Below are 22,539 nucleotides of genomic sequence, written 5' to 3' on the forward strand. Positions count from 1 at the left end.
TTAAAATATTAAGCAGGTTATTATTTTCCTTGCCATCATAACCGTCAAAAGACATTATATATAATGGAGATAAGCTAGAAGCATTTCCAACAAAATTAGGGGTGAAAGAAGGATGCTCATTATCACCACTCTTATTCAATATAAGTACTAGAAATGTTAGAAATTGAAGTAATTAGAATTGATAAGAAAGCAAAAACTTTCCCTCTTTTCAAATATGATGGTATACTTAGAGAACCCAAGAAAATCAATTTAAAAACTACTTGAAACAATTGAGAACTTTACCAAAGTAGTAGTATATAAAATAAACCCCCAAAAGTATCACCATTTCTCTATATGAACAACAAAGCCCAAGGACAAGAGACAGAAAGAGAAATTCCATTTAGAGTAACTGTAGACAACAAAAAAATAGCTGGGAATTTACTTCCCAAGACAAAACCAGAAACTATATGAATGCAACTTCAAAATACTTTTCACAAAAACAAAGTCAGGTCTTTACAACTGCAAAAATATCAATTGCTAATGGTTAGGCTGAGCTTTTTAATAAAAATTATTATTCTACCCAAATTAAATTACTTATTCAGAGCCATACCACTCAAACTACTAAAAAACTATTTTACAGAAGTGGAAAAATAGTAACAAAATTCATCTGAAGGAACAAAATATGAAGAATATCAAGGAGAATTAGTGAAAAAAATGCAAAGGAAGGTGCCTAGCTGTATCAGATCTAAAACTTTATTATTAATCAGCATTCACCAAAAGTGCCTGGTGCTAGGAAATAGAGAAATGGACCAGTGACTTAGAGTAGATAAAAAAGAAACAGTAGCAAATAATTATCATAATCTACTGTTTTACAAATCCAAAAACATTAGTTTATGGAATAAGACTTCACTATTCAAAAAAAAAAAGACCTGTTGGGAAAACTGGAAAAAATAGTATGGCAAAAATTAGGCGTAGATTATCATCTCATGCCCTATACCAAAGTAAAATCAAATGGGCACAACATTTAGACATAAAGGAGTGATCCCATAGAACAATTAAGAGATCTGGCAGATCTACGGAAAAGGGAGAAATTTATGGTGAAACAAGAAATAGAGATGATTATAAATTGCAAAAGACATGATTTTCACCACATTAGATTGAAAAGGTTTGGCACTAATGAAAACATTATGGCCAAGATTGGAAGGAAAACAGGATGCTGGGAAACAATTTTTCACAGCTAGTGTTTCTGATAAATAACTTATTTTCAAAATATATAGAGAACTGAATTGAATTTATAACGTTATATGGCATTCCAAAGTTGATAAATGGTGAAAAAGTATGAACAGACAATTTTCAGAAGGCAAAATTAAAGCTACATATATATATATATATATATGTATATATATATATAGTCACGTGAAAAATCATCCCAAATCATTATTTGTTAAAGAAATAAATAAATACAGCTTTGAGGTACAACTTCACAACTGTCAAATTAGTAGGATGACAAAGAGGGAAAATGATCAATGTGGAGAGAAGATGGGAAAATTGGGATGTTTTTGCACTATTGGTGGAATTATGAACTGATCCAGCCTTTCTGGAAAGTAATTTGTAACTATACCCAAAGAGCCACAAAACTGATCATATACTTTGACCCAGCAATACCAATATTAGTTCTATATTCAAAAGAAATCATATGAAATGGATAAAGTCTCACAAGTTCAAAAATATTTATAGCAACTCTTTTGTAATGGAAAAGTATTGGAAAAATGAAAGGATGCCCATTAAATGGGGAATAACTGAACACATCAGAACATATTTAAGTATTTGTTCTATAAAAACTCTTCAGTGTTTGGACTTTAGACAGGCATGTAAATAATTATATGAATTGATGCTGAGTGAAGGGAGCAAAGCACTCTCACAAGTTCAGAGATCAAGGACAATACTGAGACACCTGCTATGGACAGTGACATCCACATCTGGAGGTGGGGAATCTGAGTCTATATATTCAAATGGAATCTGAATGTATTCTATATTTACTTTTTTTAAAACTTCTATGTTTTAAAACTTCTATGTTTTCTTCTAATTCCACGATTTTCTTTTATTTTCCCTTAGTTGTAATTTCTCTTATGTTAAATGACTAATATAAAATTTTGTTAAACATAAAAACTCCATTTTTAAGGATCTATTACTACTGTAGTTTACTATTGTTTAAAATATCAAATACAGTTTCTTTGATGATTTTTCAATGTCTATATAAATTCCTCTTTCTGTTTTCCTATTAGCTTGAGGAAAAGATTTCACACTCTTGATATATCTCCTATGCCAGAAACTTATGATTCATGATTATTTACATAGACTCCCTACTTTTCAATTTTATATAACTCACTGTTCAGATAACAGAGTCAGAAAACAAAGTGACCTCTCCAAATATTGTCTTCCAAACACCTTACAATATCATGTTAAATCCAATTCTAATATGGCAAAATCAAGAAAAGTCAGTTTGAGACTATTTTCAAATCCAAGAACACTTAGAAAGTTGGCAAAAGAAGTTGTTGACACTGGTTTAGGGTACACAATAGCATGAGTAAAGGAGCAACATCATGCTGCACTTTGGAGGTGGCTGCAGTTTCAGGTTCTCTAAGCTAAGATTTGATAAGGTTATCAGACAACTGGTAAGAAAGAAATTGCATTGGATCTCTTTCTGGCACTGTGAAGAGAGCCTGGTCTTGTTTTGGTGATTTATACATTAAAAATCAAATAAGATTTAGCAGCTTTTATGTTAAAAGAGCAGAGATCTTGGAATATGATATTCTAAAAAGGAAAGAATCTAGGATTACAACTAAGAATAATTTACCCAGAAAAAAAAAACTGGTACAATCCTTTGAGGGAAATGGACACTTAATGAAGTAGAGGATTTTCAAGCATTTCTGATGAACAAAATAGCTGAATAGAAACAGAAATGAATAAAAAATTGACATTCCAATATAAGGATTAAGAGAAGTAAAAAAAGAGAGAGAGATATACATGGCAGAGAAATTATAAAGGGCTTTTAATATGAAACTGCTTATATTTCTATGTGATACATGTGACTTCTAAAAACTTTATGATTTTTAGGGAGGTTTAGGGCAATGGTCTAAGTTAAATATGTGGGGATGACTTCAAAACAAGCAGAGGTAATAAAGAGAGAAGCACTGGGAAAAGAGAAGGAAAGGAATATTGGGGGAAATCATTTCACATAAAGGATCCACACAAGTAAAAGTCTTTTCCATGAATGGCAAAATGGGGAGTGGGCAATGTTTGACCTCTGTCAGAATTAGATCAAAGAGAAAAGATTTCACAAACCCTCCTACACACACACACACACACACACACACACAGACATGAACACACAAACATACACACAAACATACAATCAATTGAGCATAGAATTCAATCTTACCTAAGAGAGAGGTAGAAGGGGAAGGGGAAAAAAGGAAGCTGGTATTGATAAAAGGAAGGGCATATTAAGTAAGGCAGTGATCAGAAGCAAGATAGACTTTTTGAGAAAGGGCAGGGTTGCAAAAGAATTAAGGATAAACAAAATAAAATAGTGTGGAGGGAAATAAATAATAAACAATATTATCAGTGAGAATTTGATCATCTAACCCATAAAACAGAATAGATTAGAAACAAAAGTCTAACATTATGCTGATAACAATGCTGCACGTACTTGAAATAGACACAGTTAAAATAAAGGATAGGAGAAAAATTGATTGTTTCATCTGAGGTGAAAAAAGAAAGGCAGGGGCAGCAATCATGATCTCAGGAAAAAATAGACCTAATTAAAAGAGATAATCAGGAAAATTCTATTTTGCAAAAAAAGTACCATAGGCACCAAAGTTATATTAAAGAAAACACATAAAACTAAAAACATCAAATGAAAGAATATCCAAATTCTGAAAGGAAATATTAAATGAGTTATGGAAAGAAAGAGAGTGCAAAATTAGCAAAAAATATTAGTGGAAGATTTCAACTTTTCCCTTTCACAGCTAAATAAGTATGAAATATGTTTAAGAGAGAAATAAGAATTTGGAAAAATTACACATAATAGACTGTAGAAAATTAAATTGGACTAAATAACAATACATCTTTTTGTTTTCTACTGCACACTGGCACCATCACAGAAACTGACTCAGGGCATAAAATCATCACATACAAATGCTATGAAGCAGAATATTAATTATTACTTTTTACCATAATGAGATAAAATTATATACAATAAAAGCCTTGAAAGCATAACTGAAAATTAATTGGAAACTAAATACTCAAATCATAAAGAATGAGTGAGTCACAAATTGAACTACAGAAAAATAATTTCATTAAAGATAATAACAACAATGTGGTTCCACATTGTGCGGAATGCAGTCAATGTTATAGTTAGGGGAAAAGTTGCATTTTTAAAGACATTGATAAAAGGAAAGAACAATGGGGTGGCTAGGTGGCAAAATGGATAGAGCACTGGCCCTGGAGTCAGGTGTTCCTGAGTTCAAATCCAGTCTCAGACACTTAATAATTACCTAGTTGTGTGACCTTGGGCAAGCCACTTAACCCCATTTGCCTTACAAAAACCTAAAAACAAAAACAAAAAACAAAAAAAAAAGGAAAGAACAGATCAATGAATTGGACAGACAATAAGAATCTAACAAGTTAAAAATGCCCAGTTAAACACCAAAATAGATATCCTGAGAAACAATGGGTAATTAATAAAATAGAAAGTTAAAAAAAATCTGTTAACAAAGGGCTAATTTTTAAAAATGATCAACAAAATAGATAAACCTTTGATTGATTTCTTGTAGTGAAAAAATTATCTGTAACAGAAATGAAAAGCATGAATATACAGCCAAATGAAGTTGAAATTAAAGTAATTAGGAGCTATTTTGCCCAATTTTGTGCAATTTAATAATCTAAATGAAATGAGTTAATATTTACCTAAATGTAAATAACACACACAGCAACAGAAGAGGAAATATGGTTCTTAATTTGTGCCTTCTTAGAAATAGAAACTGCGCCAAACATGTTATTCTCTCACGGAAAAAAAAAACAAGATTAGACAAAGTTAGGGTGATTTTTAAAAAATCATTTAAGGAAAACAAATTCTACCAAATTTCTTCTGTGATAAAATATGATTTTGATAACTAAAGTAGTGAGAGCAAAAAGAAAGTTATAAACTCATTTCTCTAATGAATATTGATTAAAAAGTTTTAAATACAAAAACAGCACTCAGATTGCAAGAATAAGATCACAAAAATTGCCAAGTATGGAATTTACCAGCAATGCAGAGCAATTCAATATTAGGAAAGCTACAAATATAATTGATCATATTAATAACATAGTAAGTCATGTGATTTATCAGTAGATAGAGAAATGAAGACTGGAAAAACAATGCAAAGTGATTTGAGCAGAATCAGGGGAGCATTGTAAACAGCAACAGCAATAGTGTGTTGATCATGAGCTTTAAAAGATTTGACTACATTGATCAGCACAATGTCTTAAGATGATTTCACAGAGCACATGATGAAAAATCATATCCACCTCCAGAAAGAAAACTTAGGAAATTTTAATGAAAATTGATGTATACATATTTTCCTTTCTTTGTTTTTCTTTTTTTTTTACATGACCAACATGGCAAAGTCATTTGCATGATTTCAAATATATAGCTCACGTCATTGATTGTTTTCTCAATATTTGGGTGAAGTGGAGAAGCATAAACTCATAATTTCCATAAAATACTGTTAAAATTAAATAACACAGTTTGGAAATTTTTTAAAATATTAACATATTCTCAGTCAATTAAAACAAATTTCCCAAAAATAAAACAAAACCAAAGAAGTAAATAATAACAATCAGTTCCATTCTTTCTGAGTCTTGCTACTTTGTATCATTAGATGTCTAGAATTATGGTTCATACTAGTAATAGTTCATGACAGTATCACATAATATTTTCATATTATAATTTGTTCATACATTCTCCTATATGTAATAACCCTTTCCTATTCATTTCTTTTATAATTTGCAAAAGCATTATACATATTTCTGTACACATTGGCTGTTTGTTTTGCTAATGACTAATTCTCCTATTATCTATCTTTTCTTCTTTTCTACCAATCCTCTCTTCCCTTTCTCTGTTGAGAGAAATGTATTTCTGTACCCAAATGCAAGTGTTTGTGCAATCTTTACTTTTTTGACCTGTTTAGGTGAAAATGAAATTCAATTATCAGATGTTCCTCTTATCCCTCCTTTTTTTCCCCATAAATGTCTACTTATGTACTTTTATTATGCAGGTAATTTTTTTCAACTTTTACCTACTTCTTTCCAAATTAGTCTTTCTCTTTCTCCTCTTTTCTTAAGAAAAGACATAAGAGAAACACATCCAAGTGTTTTTAATTAGACTTTCTCTCATTCCTGATGGATGTGACACTTATATGATTTCCCCAAATTTGAATGTAAGCAATTATTATGATTTAGTCCTTTACATTGTTCATTCATATTACCTTTTAAAAATTTTTTTTCATATTTTTTTGACTCCAGATTTTCTATGAGACTCTGTTTTCATCAGAAATGCTTGGAATTTCCCTTTATCATTAAAGATCATAGCAGTAAACTCAGTTTTGCAGGACAAGTTATTTTTGGATATATACATCACGCCTTCTACAAAATTATAATTTAAGCTCCTGATTTTTATATTGGTGGCTGCTAAATCATGTGTGATTCTGACTGTGATTCCTCGGTCCTTGAATTCTCTTTCTGGATTTCTTTAGTGTTTTCTTTTTGACCTGAAAACCCTGAATTTTTACTCTGAATTTCCTGGGAGTTTTCATTTGGTAGTCTCTATAAGGAGATGACTACTGGATTCTTTTCATTTCCACTTTCTTGAAATATACTTTTTGTCTCTGTCTCTATGTCTCTGTGTCTGTCTCTGTTAGTCTCTGTCTGTTTCTGTCTCTGTCTCTTTCTCTCTGCCTCTTTGTCTCTATCACTGTCTCTCTTTGCCTGTCTCTCTATCTGCTCTCTGTTTCTGTCTGTCTCTCTCTGTATGTCTGTCTCCCCTCCCCCCACTTGCTCCTTTATTAAACATTCCCTTTGTGTTTATGTCCCTTACTGAACTATGTATCCATTTGCATGTTTTTTTTTTTAAATAAATGCTTTAGCAAACAGGAAATCTCATTGATGGAAGGTACCATGTTGTTGTTGTTTTAATTTCTTTTCTATCCTCTCACAATCCTTAATAATCACTATTCTGATGTCATTTTTCATGGAGAGAGGAAAGACCTTTGCCTTTCATTTAATCTATGCCACTGTGAAATTTGAGCACAGTTTTCTACATGTGCATTCTGAAAGAAATGCAATTTTTATAAAGAAAAGAGATAACTAGATAACTGTTTGCAATGTCATAAGGGATATGCCTGATCAACTAAAATGAAATTTAGAATTTAGTGATAAACTAATAAATTAGTTCCACTGTAAACAATTTCATGATCTTTTCCCTCTGTGCGCGCGCGCGCGCACACACACACACACACACACACACACACACACATCTTTAGAATCAAATAATAGATTGAAGAGAAGTGGATATGAAAATCAGTGATAATCTTCTTGACATCATACACTAAGAAATCTATAAAGTACCATTTATGAAAAGTGCTCATCCAGTCTCTTCTTGAGTACCTCCCTGGAAGGGGAATATAACATTTCTGCAGTTAAGTCATTCTATCTATGGGTTTGCTCTGATTAATGGAATTTGTTTTCCTTCTTTAAAACAAGATTAAATTATCTTCTTTGTAACTTTTAGCTTATACCTCTTGGTATTGCCCTATGAGACCAAACATATAATTCCACTTTTGTAAGAAAATTCAATAAATGCTTGAACATAATTATAATCATTACTTTCAATAACCCCACACTCAATCTCACCAATTTTCTTTACTTCAGGCTGACCTCATCCAATTTTTCAACCAATTCTTATATGTGATGGAGTGAAAGTCCCTTTTATCATCCTGGATTAATATCTAGAGAATTATAACAGTCCATAGGACCATAAATTTAGAGTTGCTTGGTACATTATAGTTCATCAAGGTGAAAACATGTTATACAAAAAGTGAGGTAATGCAGTAGGTAGAGTATCAACTCTGCATGCAGGACCACATGTGTTAAATCTGGTTTCAGTTATTTAACCTGTTTCCTTCATATTTCTCCTCTGTAAATGGGCAAACTGAAATCACTTACCTCTCTGTTCTTCTAGCTATACTTTATCTACATGGATTAAAATAAAGAATGGAAATTTTTTGTAGATTAAACATACACACGTTCATTTAAAACATATTCATTGCCTGATTTCCATGGATTTCCTTTTGGTTTTTATATATTTCTATTTTAAATAGAATATGAACCTTTTTGTTTGGATTATATACATAAACTGTTCAAAATCTTTATTTCTATTTACTACTATAGATTGAACCTATGAATATTCTTTGAGAAAATGTTAATGGATTGTAACTAGGTCATAGTCTCTATTGTACATACACACACTCACACAAACATCTACATATAAGATTCATGTGTATATATGAGACTGATATATCTATATTTATATAGATATATAAATCTTATGAATAATAGACATGTTCATAGATAGAAAATTGTTTTTAAATAATCCTGATACTAAAAATCAAAGGAGGGGAATGATCAGAGATAATAGAGAAATGATAGATACAAAACTCTTTCATCAACCCCTCTGAAGACATTTAAATAATGCCCTAAGCAAATTTTAGAGTGGCATAACACACAAAACACAATTTTCCAGTCCAAGATAATTTAGAAGATTGAAAGAAAATGTCTGTTGCATAAGGATGAGACTGCAGTGAAGTTCGATACAGGGTACATCAGCACAGAACTGACCCCAGTAAAGCAGGAATGAATGTTCAGAGTGGGATGGGATGAGTAGGAAGAGAAACGGCTATGGGATGGGATGAGTAGGAACAAAAATGAGTACTGTTGAACCACATATGATAAGGGAATTGAACAACTAATTAGAAGGATATTACAAGGGCCTCTTTTGTGGCAATTAGACCATGACTCTGTTGCTTTGCCCATTTTTAGATTCAAGTTGCCATCCTAGATGACAGCAAACAGGAAAGAGCAGTACAATATCAGAATTTGGGACTGGGCCATTCATCACAGGCTAGAGAATGAGTATATGATAGAAAAACAAAAATTCTGACTATAGAAACTTTATGTAGTGTTAAGAACAAATTGTACGGGGTGGCTAGGTGGTGCAGTAGATAGAGCACCGGCCTTGGAGTCAGGAGTACCTGAGTTCAAATCCAGTCTCAGACACTTAATAATTACCTAGCTGTGTGGCCTTGGGCAAGCTACTTAATCCCATTGCCTTGAAAAATCTAAAAAAAAAAAAAAATAGGAGCGGCTAGGTGGCGCAGTGGTTACAGCACGGGGCCCTGGAGTCAGGAGTACCTGGGTTCAAATCTGGTCTCAGACCCTTAATCATTACCTGGCTGTGTGGCCTTGGGCAACCCACTTAACCCCATTTGCCTTCCAAAAACCTAAAAAAACAAACAAAACCAAATTGTTCTCAGAAGGTAATAAAACCCAATCTACTACATCCTAAACCACAAATTAAAATGTGAATTGATTTGGGAACCTGAAAGAACTCAAAAAAATCTTAAAAATGAAATCGGACAAGTAGATGAAAATCTGAGAAGCAAAAGAGAATAACATGAGAAATTTATGAAAAAAAAAGAGTCAGCAGCTTGTAGAGGACACAAAAAATATATAGTCAAAAAATAATTTAAATAACAGAATAAACAGTCAAATGGTAAAGAAGTACAATGCCTTCAAATATACAAATGCTTTGAAAAACAAAATTGGCCAAATGCATAAATGTATTTTAAAAATCACTGAAGAGCAGAACTCCTTAATAAGCAGAATTTGTCAAATGGAAAAAGGTTTGAAATTGTTTGGAGAAAAAGCTCCTTAAAAAATAGTACTTGTGGAGTAGTTAACTGTTGCAGTAGATAGAGCCCTGGCCATGGAGTCAGGAGGACTTGAGTTCTCTGGCCTTATACACTTAATAATTACTTAGTTGTATGACCTTGGACAACTCACACAACTCCATTGTCTTGCAAAAAAAAATAGTACTGGCTAAATGGAAAAAGAGGTAATACAATTTAATGAAGAAATTAATTTCTTTAAAAATTAGAATTGAGCTTGTGGAAGCTAATGATTTTATGAGACATCAAGAAACAATAAACCAAAACTAAAGACTGAAAAAATAGAAGACAATGTGTAATATATCAATAGTAAAACTACTGAACTGGAAAAAGATGTAGAGAGAATATTTAAAAATTATTGGACTTCCTAAAAGTCTTGTTCAAAAAAAGAATTTAGACATCATCTTTCAAGAAATCAAGAAAAAATGTACCAATATCCTAGAACCAGAGGGCGAAATAGAAATTGAAAGAAATGCTCTAATCACCTCCTGTGATAATAAATACCCTCCAGAAATATAGTGAAATTCTAGAGTTCCCAATTCAAGGAGAAATTTTTGCAACTAAGTTCTAGCCAAGAGAAGCCAGGCATTCATTTAAGCTCTTCTGGCTTTCCCTCAGAGCCTACATGAGTCAAGCCTCTTAACCAATTTTGGATCCACAGAACCCACAGAAGAACCGAGGGGATCATCTCCCAGCAAGATTTGTATCGGGGAGCATGGGAATGCTCAGAGCAGAGAGCAGAGAGGCAGGGCAGGGACAGCGGGATGAGGCCAGATGAATAATCTCAGAACCAACCCTTTCAACATGCATGGTGGGCAGACTGATGCAGGAACGCATCAGTCTGGCTGCCAAGACATCTATCTCACCAGCTGGGGGCCCCAGTGTTTCTGTGGAATCGTCTGACTTTCTCCAACACAAACACAGAAACAGCCTCAAGTTTTCTTACTTTGCCCCAAGGTCTGGTTATGAGCAGCAGATCTTCCCCAGTCCTGATTACCAGGTAGGAGCCTGTGGCTTTTCTGTCCTGAGGACCCAGTCCAGATTGTGCCAACCAGTCCCAGAAACCACCAATATAGACAATCCAGTGAAATCTTTAGACATTCCTTACTGGTGGGCTAACTGAATTGGTAACCTCAGTGAGAAAAGCCTTGAGGAAACTCAACAGCAAAAGTGTGCAAAATCAGTCCTAACTCCAACACAAAACCTACAATGAAGGAAAGTCAGCCCAAGGCAGGTCCAATGAATATTACCTTGGAGAAATGGATACTAGCTCAGAAAAAGAGGCCAGATGGGATGGAACTTAAGAGGAGAATATGAATTGATCTCCAGTGCAAAAAGACCTCTTAGAAGAGATCAAGAGGGAGTTTAAAAATCAAATGGAGGGGTAGCTAGGTGGCACAGTGAATAAGCACCATCCCTGGAATCAGTTCAGATCTGTCCTCAGACACTTAATAATTACCTAGCTGTGTGATCTTGGGCAAGTCACTTAACCCCACTGCCTTGCAAAACAAAAATAAAATGGAAAAATTGTGAAAAGAAACACATGAGAAAATTGTAAGTAACTGGGAAATTACTTCCAGGAGAGACAATATGAGATTCATAGGACTGCTTGAAAAATCTTTAAGAAAAAAAAAAGAATCCTGAACTCCATACTTCAGGATAAAATTAAGGAGAATTGCCCTGCTACCCTGGAACCAGAGAACAAAATAGTCATTAAAAGAATACATTGATTCCTTCCTGAAAGGGATTCCAAAGTGGAAAACACCAAGGAATATTAGGGTCAAACTTCAGAACTATCAGATCAGGGAGAAAATTCTGCAAGATGCCAAAACTAAACAATTCAAAGACCAAAGAGTCACTAAGAATTACACAGGACCTGGCTGCATCAAAATTAAGAGATCAAAGGACCTGGAATATAATATTCTGGAGAGCAAGGAAGCCTGGATTACAACAAAGAATTAACTATTCAACAAAACTGAGTCTTCTCTTTCAAGGGAAAAGATAGCCATTAAACAAAATAGGAGACTTTCAATCTTTCTTGATGAAAAGAATCAAGTTAAACAGAAAATTCTGTCTTCCATCAAAAATTCAAGAGATAAATGAAAACGTAAATAGGGGTAAGGAAAAAAAAACTGTTATCCAGTAAAATTAAACTGTTTGCATCCCTACATCTGCGGAAGATTCTCATAACTCTTGAGAATTGTAACTCTATTAAAAGGAATATACGTATGTAAAAGGAATGGAGAGTCATAATATGTCTATATGATATGTCCACGATTTGTTGCAATGATCATATATATATATATATATATATATATATATATATATATATAGTCTCTGTAGAAGGAAAGAGAGGAAGAAGGGGGAAAAGGGAAGGGGGAAGAAAAGGAAAGGGGTTGGATAGAGGGGGGTAAACACATTGATGGAAATGATATTCAGAAGCAAATTACAGAGGAGTAGTGATAAGGTGAAAACAGGGATAAGATGGGAAAAAAAGGAAAAGATCCAAATGGACAGGAGATAGCATGGATGTCAATAAAGAGTTAATAATTATAATTTTTAAGGTAAATGGGATGAGCTTTCCTATAAAACCAGAGTGGATTAAAAACCAGAATCCCACAATAAACTGCTTACATGAAACATATTCGAAGAAAGATACTTACAGGTAATGCAAAATATATTATGCTGTAGCTGAAATGAAAAAAAGTCAGGGTAGCAATTCTTATCTCAGGAAAAAATAACAGTTTTAAAAATAGATCTTATTGAAAGAGATAAGGAAAAAAGCTATATCTTCCTAAAAGTTTCCATAGATAGTGAAATAATTTCAATATTAAATATATACTCAGCAAGCAATATAGCATCCAAAATCTTAGAGGAGAATTTGAATGATAAGAAGACAGATAGCAAAACTCTAATAGTAAGGAACCTTAACCTCCCTCTCTCAGAATTAGACAAAGCTAACCATAAAATAAACAAGAAGGAAGTTAAGGAGGTAAATAGAATATTAGAAAACTGAATTATGCTAGAGCTCTGGAAAAAATTGAATGGGAATAGAAAGGAATCACCACTTTCCTGCAGTACATGGCACAGCACAAAACCTGACCATATCTTAGGGTATAAATACCTCATAATTAAATGCAGAAAGTCAGAAATATTAAATGCACCATTTTCAGACCATGATGCAATAAAAATCACGTGCAATAAAGGACCATGGAAAGATAGGCATAAAACTAATTGGAAACAAAATAACTTAATTTGATAGAATGATTGGTTCAAATAACAAAAGAAGAATTAATGATTTCATCCAAGACAATGACAATAATGAGACAATATGTACCAAAATTTATGGTATACAGTCAAAGAACTTATAAGGGGATATAATATATCTCTAAATGCTTACATGAAGAAAACAAAGAGGAGATCAATGAACTGAGCAGGCAATTAAAAAAGTTAGTGAAAGAACAAATAAAAATCCCCAATTAAATACCAAGTTAGAAATTCTGAAAATTGAAGGTCAAATTATTAAAATGAAAAGCAAGACAACTAGTAAACTATTAATAAAAACAAGAATTGATTTTATTAAAAAGCAATAAAATAGATAAACATTTGGTTAATTTGGGTTAAAAAAAGGAAGAAGAAAGACAAATTTTCAGTATCAAAAATTAAAAAGGTGAATTCACCACCAATAAGAAGGAAATTTAAGTAATAATTCAGAGCTATTATGCTCAAGATTATGCCAATAAATTTGATAATCCTAGTGAAATGGATGAATATTTACAAAAATTAAATTGCTGTGGTTGAAAAAAGAGGGCATTAAATACTTAAATAACCCTGTCTCATAAAAAAAGAAATCCAACAGACAATTAATGAACTCCCTAAAACAAATTCTCCAGGGCCAGATCAATTCATGAGTGAATTCTAGCAAACATTCAAGAAACAATTGATTCCAATTTTCTATAAACTATTTGAAAAAATATGTGAAGACAGAACTCTAATTCCTTCTATGATACCAACACGGTTTTGATATGTAAACCAGGAAGAGTCAAAAATGAGAAAGAAAATTATATATCAATTTCTCTAATGAATATGGGTGCAAACATTTTGTAAAAATATTATCAAAGTGATTACAACAAGTTATCACTAGCTTACCACACTAAGACCAAACAGGATTTATACCAGATGTGCAGGGATAATTCAGTATTAGGAAAAATGCCATCATAATTGACTATATAAAAAAACATTATCAGAAATCATATGATTATCTCAATAGATGCTGAAAATGTTTTTGACAAAATACACCACCCATCTCTACCAAAAACACTAGAAAGTGTAGATATAAATAGATTGTTCTTTAAAATGATAAGCAGCATCTATATGAAACCATCAACAAACATTATATATAATGGGAATTATATCCACATAAAATCAGGGATGAAACAAGAATGTCCGTTATCACCACTATTACTCAATATTGCATTAGAAATGTTATCTATAGCAACAGAGGAGAGATTGAAATTAAAGAAATTAGAATTTGTAATGAAAAACAGAACTGTCACTCCTTGTGGATGATATGATGGTATATCTAGTGATCCCTAAAAAATCATTTAAAAAAACTACTAGATACAATTAACAACTTGAACAAAGTTTTGGGATATGAAATAAACCCACATAAAAGCATTCAATAAATTGCAAACAAGATACAGCAGGTGGTAGAAAGAGGAAATCCCTTTTAAAATAACTTTAGACTACATAAAATACTTTGGAGTATATCTGCCAAGGTGGACAACTATAAAACAATTTTCACACAAATAAAAATAGACCTAAATAGCTGAGCAAATATCAATGCCTCATAGGTTGGCCAAGCAAATAAAATAAAAATGACAATTCCATCTAAATTAATTAATTTATTTATTAAGTGTCATATGGAGGAACAAAAGGTTAAGAATATCAAGGCAATAAATACAAAAACACAAAAGAAGATGGCCTAGCCAACCTAGCTCTAAAATTATATTATAAAGTGTGAGCTATCAAAACTGTGTTATATTGGCTAAGAAATAGAGTGATGGATCTGTGGAACAGATTAAGTATAAAAGAGAAAGCAGGAAGTGACTATAGTAATCTACTGTTTGATAAACACATAGACTCTAGCTTCTAGGATAAGAATTTACTCTGATAAAACTGTTGTAAAATTGGAAGATAGTATAGCAGAAACTAGAATTAGTTTCACACACCCAATATCAAGATAAGGTCAAAATGGGTGTAAGATTCAGACATAAAAGACAATATTTTAAGTAAATTAGGAGAAAAGGGAATGATTTAATCTATAAGATGTATGGAAAAGGGAGCAGTTCATGGCCAAAAAAGCAATAGGGAATATTACAGAAAATATTGGATAATTTTGATTATATTGAATAAAAAATGTTTTTTTGCATGAACAAAACCTACTGTAATCCAGATCAGAAGGAATGTAGTAAATTGAAAACAAAATTTACAATTAGTATTTCTGAAAAAGGACTATTTCTAAAATATATTCAAAATTGTGTAAAATCTGTTTAAAAAGCAAGTCATTTCCCATTTGTTAAATAGTCAAAGGATGTAAAAAGGAAACTCTCAAAGAAACTGAATTATATATAGGCATGTAAAAATTGCTTTGAATCATTTTTATTTAAAGAAATGCAAATTAAAGCATCTCTGAGGTATCACCTCACCCTCTCAAATTGGCCACTATGATCAGAAAGGATAATGATCAATGGTGGAAGGGATGTGGGAAATCTGGAACATTAATATATCATTAGTGGAACTGTGAACTGATCCAAACTTTTTAGAGATCAGTTTTAAATTGTATACAAAAGATATCCAATAATACCATACTGAGCCTGTATCCTGAAGAGATCATGATTACATGTACAAAAATATTAGAAATAGTCCTTTTTGTATTGACAAAGGATTGAAAATCAAGGGGATGCCCATCAATTGGGGAATGGTTGAACAAATTGTGGAATATGTATGTGATGGAACATTACTGTTTTATAAGAAAACTTGAGTGCTGGGTTTTCAGAATAATCTGGAAAGACTTGCATGAATTAATGTTGAAAGTGAGATGATCAGAACCAGAAGAGCATTATACACACTGACAACAACATGGGGTGATAATCGACCATGATGGACTTGTTCATTTCATCATCAATAATCAGAGACAATGTTAGGATATTTGTGATGGAAAATGCCATCTGTATTAGAGAAGGAACTGTGGAGTTTAAACAAAGACCAAAGCTTTTCATCTTCAATTATTAAAAGTTGTCTGTAATTTTTCTGTTTTCTTTTTTCCTTATAAATATGAATCTTCTCTCACAAAATGTTCAATTTTGATCTGTGCTTATCATGGTTGGAAATGAAAAACTTTTATTGGATTGTCTTATGTTGGGGGAAGGAAAGAGGAAAAGGAGGGAAGGAGAAAAATTGTAAAATTCAAAACCTTGCACAAAATGTTTGGTATGTATTTGGAAAGCAAATAAAATATTTACTTAATCACAAAAAAAAGAAATTACTACAAACAGTTATGGTCAGAATCACACAGCATTTACATTTCTATACTACAGGATCAGAGGTATTGGAATATGATATTCCAGAATGCAAACAGAGACAGGATTACAACAAAGAATCATTTGCCCTGCAAAGCAGAGTATAATCCTTCAGGGCAAAAACTGACATTCAATGAAATAAAAAATTAGGGGGCATTCTTGATTAAAAGACTACAACTGAATTAAAAAAATTTGACTTCTAAATATTAGTCTCAAGAAAAAGTATTAAAAGGTAGGAAGAAAAGGGAATTCATAAAAAGTTTAATAAGGTTAAACTGCATGTTTACATGGGAAGATAATATGAATTTTCTTAATTTTAGGATAAAAGAACTATATATAAATAGAGGTCATCAATGTGATTTGATTATAATAAGATGATAACTAAAAAATAAAGTTAAGGGAAAAATAAAATTAAGAAGAATGCACTTGTAGAAAGGGAAAAGGAGAAGTGGAACAGGAAAAATTATTTTACATAAAAGAGACAAGGAGAAGAGGTGGCAGGAAGTACTTGAATATTATTTTTATTAGAATTGGTTTAAAGAAGAAGTAAGGGGCAGCTAGGTGGAACAGTGGGGGCAGCTAAGTGGCACAGTGGATAGAGCACCAGCCCTGGAGTCAGGAGTACCTGAGTTCAAATCTGACCTCAGATCCTTAATAATTACCTAGCTGTGTGGCCTTGGGCAAGCCACTTAACCCCATTTGCCTTGCAAAGACTAAAAAAAAAAAAAAAAAAAAAAAAAAAAAAGAGAGAGAAAGGAATAGACAAGCTCAGGTGTGTACAGGTGTGTATAAAAATCTATCTTACCCTACATGAAAGGGGGGAAGGAATTAAAACAAGAATGTTGATAGATTATGGAAGGGATGGTGAATTGGTGGAGGCAGTAGTTATAAGCAAAACTTTATTTTTCTTTCTTTTTTGGGGGGGGATTTTTGCAAGGTAATGGGGTTAAGTAATTTGTCCAAGGTCACACAACTAAGAGTGTCTAAGGCCAACTTTGAATTCAAGTCCTCCTGACTCCAGGGCTGGTACTACCTAGGTGACTTAAAAAGCAAAGTTCTTAAGGAAGCATGAAGTCAAAGAAGAGAGGCAATAAAATAAAGATAGGAAATAGGTTGGAGAGAAAAAAAAGTTTGAAACAAATTCTTCTTTTAAGGGCCCCATCTCATAAGATTCAAATCATTAAAAAATAAGAGTCGTGTCTCAATTGAAAATGATAAAAACATATAAACAGTCAGTTTTCAGATGAAATAGTAATAAAAGCCATAGTCATATAAAAATGTTCTTTCTCATTTTATTGATTGGAGAAGTTCAAATTAAAGAAATTCTGAGGTATTACATCATATCTATTAGAATGGTCAATAGGACTGATAGAGATAATGATAAATATTGATGGGCATGTGGGAAAATTGAAACACTGATGATATATTTGTAGAGTTGTAAACTGATTCAACTATTATGTAGAGCAATTTGGAACTATGTCCCAATGCCTATAAAATCATGCATTCATTTTAACCTAGCTTTGCCACTATTAGGTCTCTATTGCAAAATAGATAAAAAAAATGTAATGGACCTAACTATTCAAAAATATTTATAGTAATTCTTTTCTGGTGGCAAAGAATTGGAAACTGAGATGTCCATCCATTTGGGAATGGTTGAATAAGTTGTGATATATGATTGTGATGGAATACTACTCAGTTTTAAGAAAAACCTGGAAAGACTTATATTAGTTGATATATAGTTGATTAGTTGATTATATTAGTTGATACATTAGTTGATATATTAGTTGATACATGAGTAGAAAGAGTGGAACATTGTACATAATAAGAGCAATATTGCTTGATGATCAGCTGTGAATAACATAGCAATTCTCAGCAATACAATGACTGTGACTTATGATGAAAATTTCTATTCATACCCAGAGGGGCAAAATAAACAGAGGGTGTCTGAAAATAAAGAAGCACATACTTTTAAAAATCTTTCTTAAAATTTTGATCTATATTTTTTTATAATATGACTAGCTTGGAAATATATATTTGAATGACTACAGAAGTATGATCTATATTAAATTGCTTGCCTTCTCAGTGTAGGAGGTGGAGAAGGGAGAAGAAAATTTGGAATGCAATTTTAAAAATGAATATTGAAAAATATTTTACAGGTAATTTGAGAAAAAAAATGGACACTAAATTAAAAATTAAAATAAGATAAAATGAAAATATTTATGGACATGATTCCAAGATTTGTTGAACATAAAATCATAGAGTTGAACACATCAGTTAGGTCAATCAGTCATGCACCTAATCTTACTCTATCCTACTCTAGCCCAAATCTATCCTATTGCATTGCATTTTATCATTTATATCATATTACATTTCCTTTATAAAGCTAACAGCAAGTTGTCAGCCAGTCTCAATTTTAGTGCCTCAAGTAATATGAATCTTACAAACTAAGATAGTTTTTGGCATTTTTTTTTTTTACTGGTAGTCATTTTTAAAGTTTTTTTTTTCCTGTATTTGTATAAAAATCATTCTTAAGTCTATGATTCTGTGAAATTTTCAGAAGACTCATCCATCTACCATTTGAAATACTTTCAAATAATGTAAGATTAAAATCATGTTCCTTTTCTTTTTTTTTTTAAGTATAAATATCTTAATTTATTTCACAAATATTGAAATGGTTTTAAATGCCCTCTTTCTGGCCAGGTTTTTTCTTACTGGATTTATATTTTTGCTAATGTTATTCCTACAATGTAGTATGCAAATGTGACCACAATACATAATACAAATACATAATTTAAAGTGACCACCTTTTAATCACATTATGCCTCTTTTGATAGGTAAAGTCTCAGGTATACTTTATATCATGATGTTAGCTTATTTATTTTTATTTGGGTTACTTTGAATAAATGCCACCAAGCACCCAACTTGCTATTAATATGCCTTGTCATGATAATTTAGGCTGTATCCCAAGCAAGAAATAGATGCTTTAGTTCTAAAACCTACAAGAGGTCTATAATATTAATAGAATTACCAGAATATGCACCCTTTGGAATAGCCTTTAAAATTCTAAATCACATTTAAAATAAACAGAAGTACTAAAGAAAGATTTTTGTGACAATTTGTTCATACTCAACTTCAAAGAAATATCTCCTTCATAGGGACAACTGCAAATTCATATCTGTTCTACCCTGTCCATTAATTAATTCACAAATCATTTATGTAATAAATGCTAAATGAAGTATCATAAAATATATAACAAAATAAAATTTAAAATACACATACATATATAATATATGTAGAAATTTATATTTATTCCTTTTATTTTTCTGATTTTAAATTCATACTAATACTTTTGACTTGTCAAAATATTCTGTAATTTTCTGTGAGAGGTAATTTTTCTAAAATTGGGATATTTACAATTTTTTAATGTTTAGCATTATCTCTTCATCCAAACATTGTTTAAAAGGCCACATAGATGGGGCAAGGATAGATTTCTGGGACGCTCAATTATAGGCTTCTTTCCTTTCCCTCCTCTGACTACCCTTTCCTTCCTGGTTGTCATTAACCAGTGCTCTGGTTATTTGCGGTTATTTAAAGGGTACATCAACAATTAGAAGGGCAATTTTCATCAACATGAATTGCAAAATCAGTTTCAGTGTTAGTCTATGAATCTTGAGATTACCTTTCTTTTACAATACTAAATACAAAGGCTTTTTAGCAAACTTAGTTGTGATTAGAATAAAATGAACAGAAAATCAGAAATTTTACATATATATTATATATAAATATATATGTATAAAACAGATTCTTGAAGAAAGTGTAGAACTTTATCTTTACAAATTTCTTTTTAAAAGACTATTGCTTTGTTCTATATGCTTTTGTGACACATATTTAAGTCTAAAACAATAAACAATATTTTACAGTTAAAGTTCATGTCCTTTGAAGTCTTGTTAGGAAATGTTATGCAGCATAATATTACTTTGATAAATTCTCTTCTTTATTAGGATTCAGTCTTTGTGCTAGGCAAATTGTTGTGGCATATATTAAACTCAAAAATCAGAAGGAATATTTTGCATGTAGCCATAACACTTTGAATACATTAAGGAATGCAGATTAATCATCTCAGTTTCCTGGCTGAATTTACTTATAGCTGCTATGAATTTGACTATTCTATGTAATAGAGTTCAGGTTAAAATATTTATTAAACAAAGAAATGCAAGAGTATGTAATTGGTGACTTCCCCATCATTTTGTTGAAGTGACATTATTTTGGGGGGAAGTATATCTAATTGGATTTAGAATTTTTCTCAAGAATAATTATTTTCAAAAAGATTGGTTTAGTGGTAGCAAAATTGCAAATACATATTGTAAATATAGGTTTGCATTGCTTACTGGAGTTCTGTATTCTTCTCTTTCATCTCATTTTAGAGACATTAATTTGGAAAATATAATGTAATACTAAGTACTAATGCATATTTGAGGATAATTTAATGCTTTGTTTTATTTGATTCAATTATTTTCTGACTGAATTGATTGACTAAGGGATATCCTAATGTAGAAATGTTGTCTATGAATATAGGTGAACATCTGCTTTCTGAGTTACAGGTAGCTTATAAGTAAAATGGATAGAATGTGAATTTGAGATCTGGAAGATCAGAAATCAAATTCTGCCTTAGGCATTATTAATTGCATGAACTTGGTCAAATGATGTGGAGCTTTGTTTTCCTAATCTACAAAGTGAGATAATTTTAGTAACTACCTCACAGAGGTGTGAGAATCAAATAAGATAACCTATATTAAGAGCTTTGCAAATCACTAGTTGTTAAATAAATGGTAGGTTATGATAATGATGATTCCTTATATTCTTTTTTTTTAGATTTTTTACAAGGCAAATGGTTTTAAGTGGCTTGCCCAAGGCCATACAGCTAGGTAATTATTAAGTGTCTGATGCCGGATTTGAACTCAGGTACTCCTGATGCCAGGGCAGGTGCTCTATCCACTGTGCCACCTAGCCGCCCCGATTCCTTGTATTCTTAAAAATTTACCTAAAACAATTAAGACATGTCCAAGAGGTCATGCAGTATTACTCTATCAGAGTGGACTTCAATTCAGATTTTCTTAATTCTGACATAGTTTTTATATCTATTATGTCATATTTCTTCTTATTGATTACTAATGATTTTCTTATGCTATTTTTAAAAAATAATTTTAATTTTTGTTCCAATTTTTCTCTCTTGTTATAATTATTTCAAAAGAAGGAATGAGTTTTTTGAGAACCATAATGATAGGAGACAAGGTGAAATTCTATTCTAAAATCTTTCAGGAATAACTAGCCAATACATATAAAATTCTTTGTTATCATTATGTGGTTATATTCTAATATCACTGAATTTATATTTCCAAAAGACCTAGGAAATCATAAACAATAAAAATAAGTTTTAGTAACTAAGAAAATTGTTCGTATCTGAAACTTCTTTTAAATCAGGAAAGGTGACTCTTACTCAAGAGATGCACAAAAAGGTATATGGAAAGGGAGGGGAAAAAACAAAACAAATGTTAATCAAGTACATTAAGTTGTATACAACCTTACAAGGGAAGATATAACACTTGAAATTCTTGAGAATTATATTTCTCTTAGTATTGTTAAAGGGATGAATATAATTGAAGAGATAGGATTTAGAGGATATGGCTATGGTTGTTCATGTCTTTCCATTGAAGAGGACCAAGATGACATCACATATAACTCTAAATATTTTCTTTGACCTACTTTAATTCTGTCTTAATTTAATGTTTAGCACTTTTTCTGATGAAGGCATCCAGAGTTTGTTTTTTTCTGAACTAGTGTCTCCCATAACAAAAAAATTTAAAGTCCTTAAGAGAGACCTTCAAAATGTCCCAGCCCTTAGAGTACTTCCAGACTCTATGGTCAATTAA

The sequence above is a fragment of the Macrotis lagotis genome, chromosome 6, assembly GCF_037893015.1.
Source record: "Macrotis lagotis isolate mMagLag1 chromosome 6, bilby.v1.9.chrom.fasta, whole genome shotgun sequence".
Lineage (NCBI taxonomy): Eukaryota > Metazoa > Chordata > Mammalia > Peramelemorphia > Peramelidae > Macrotis > Macrotis lagotis.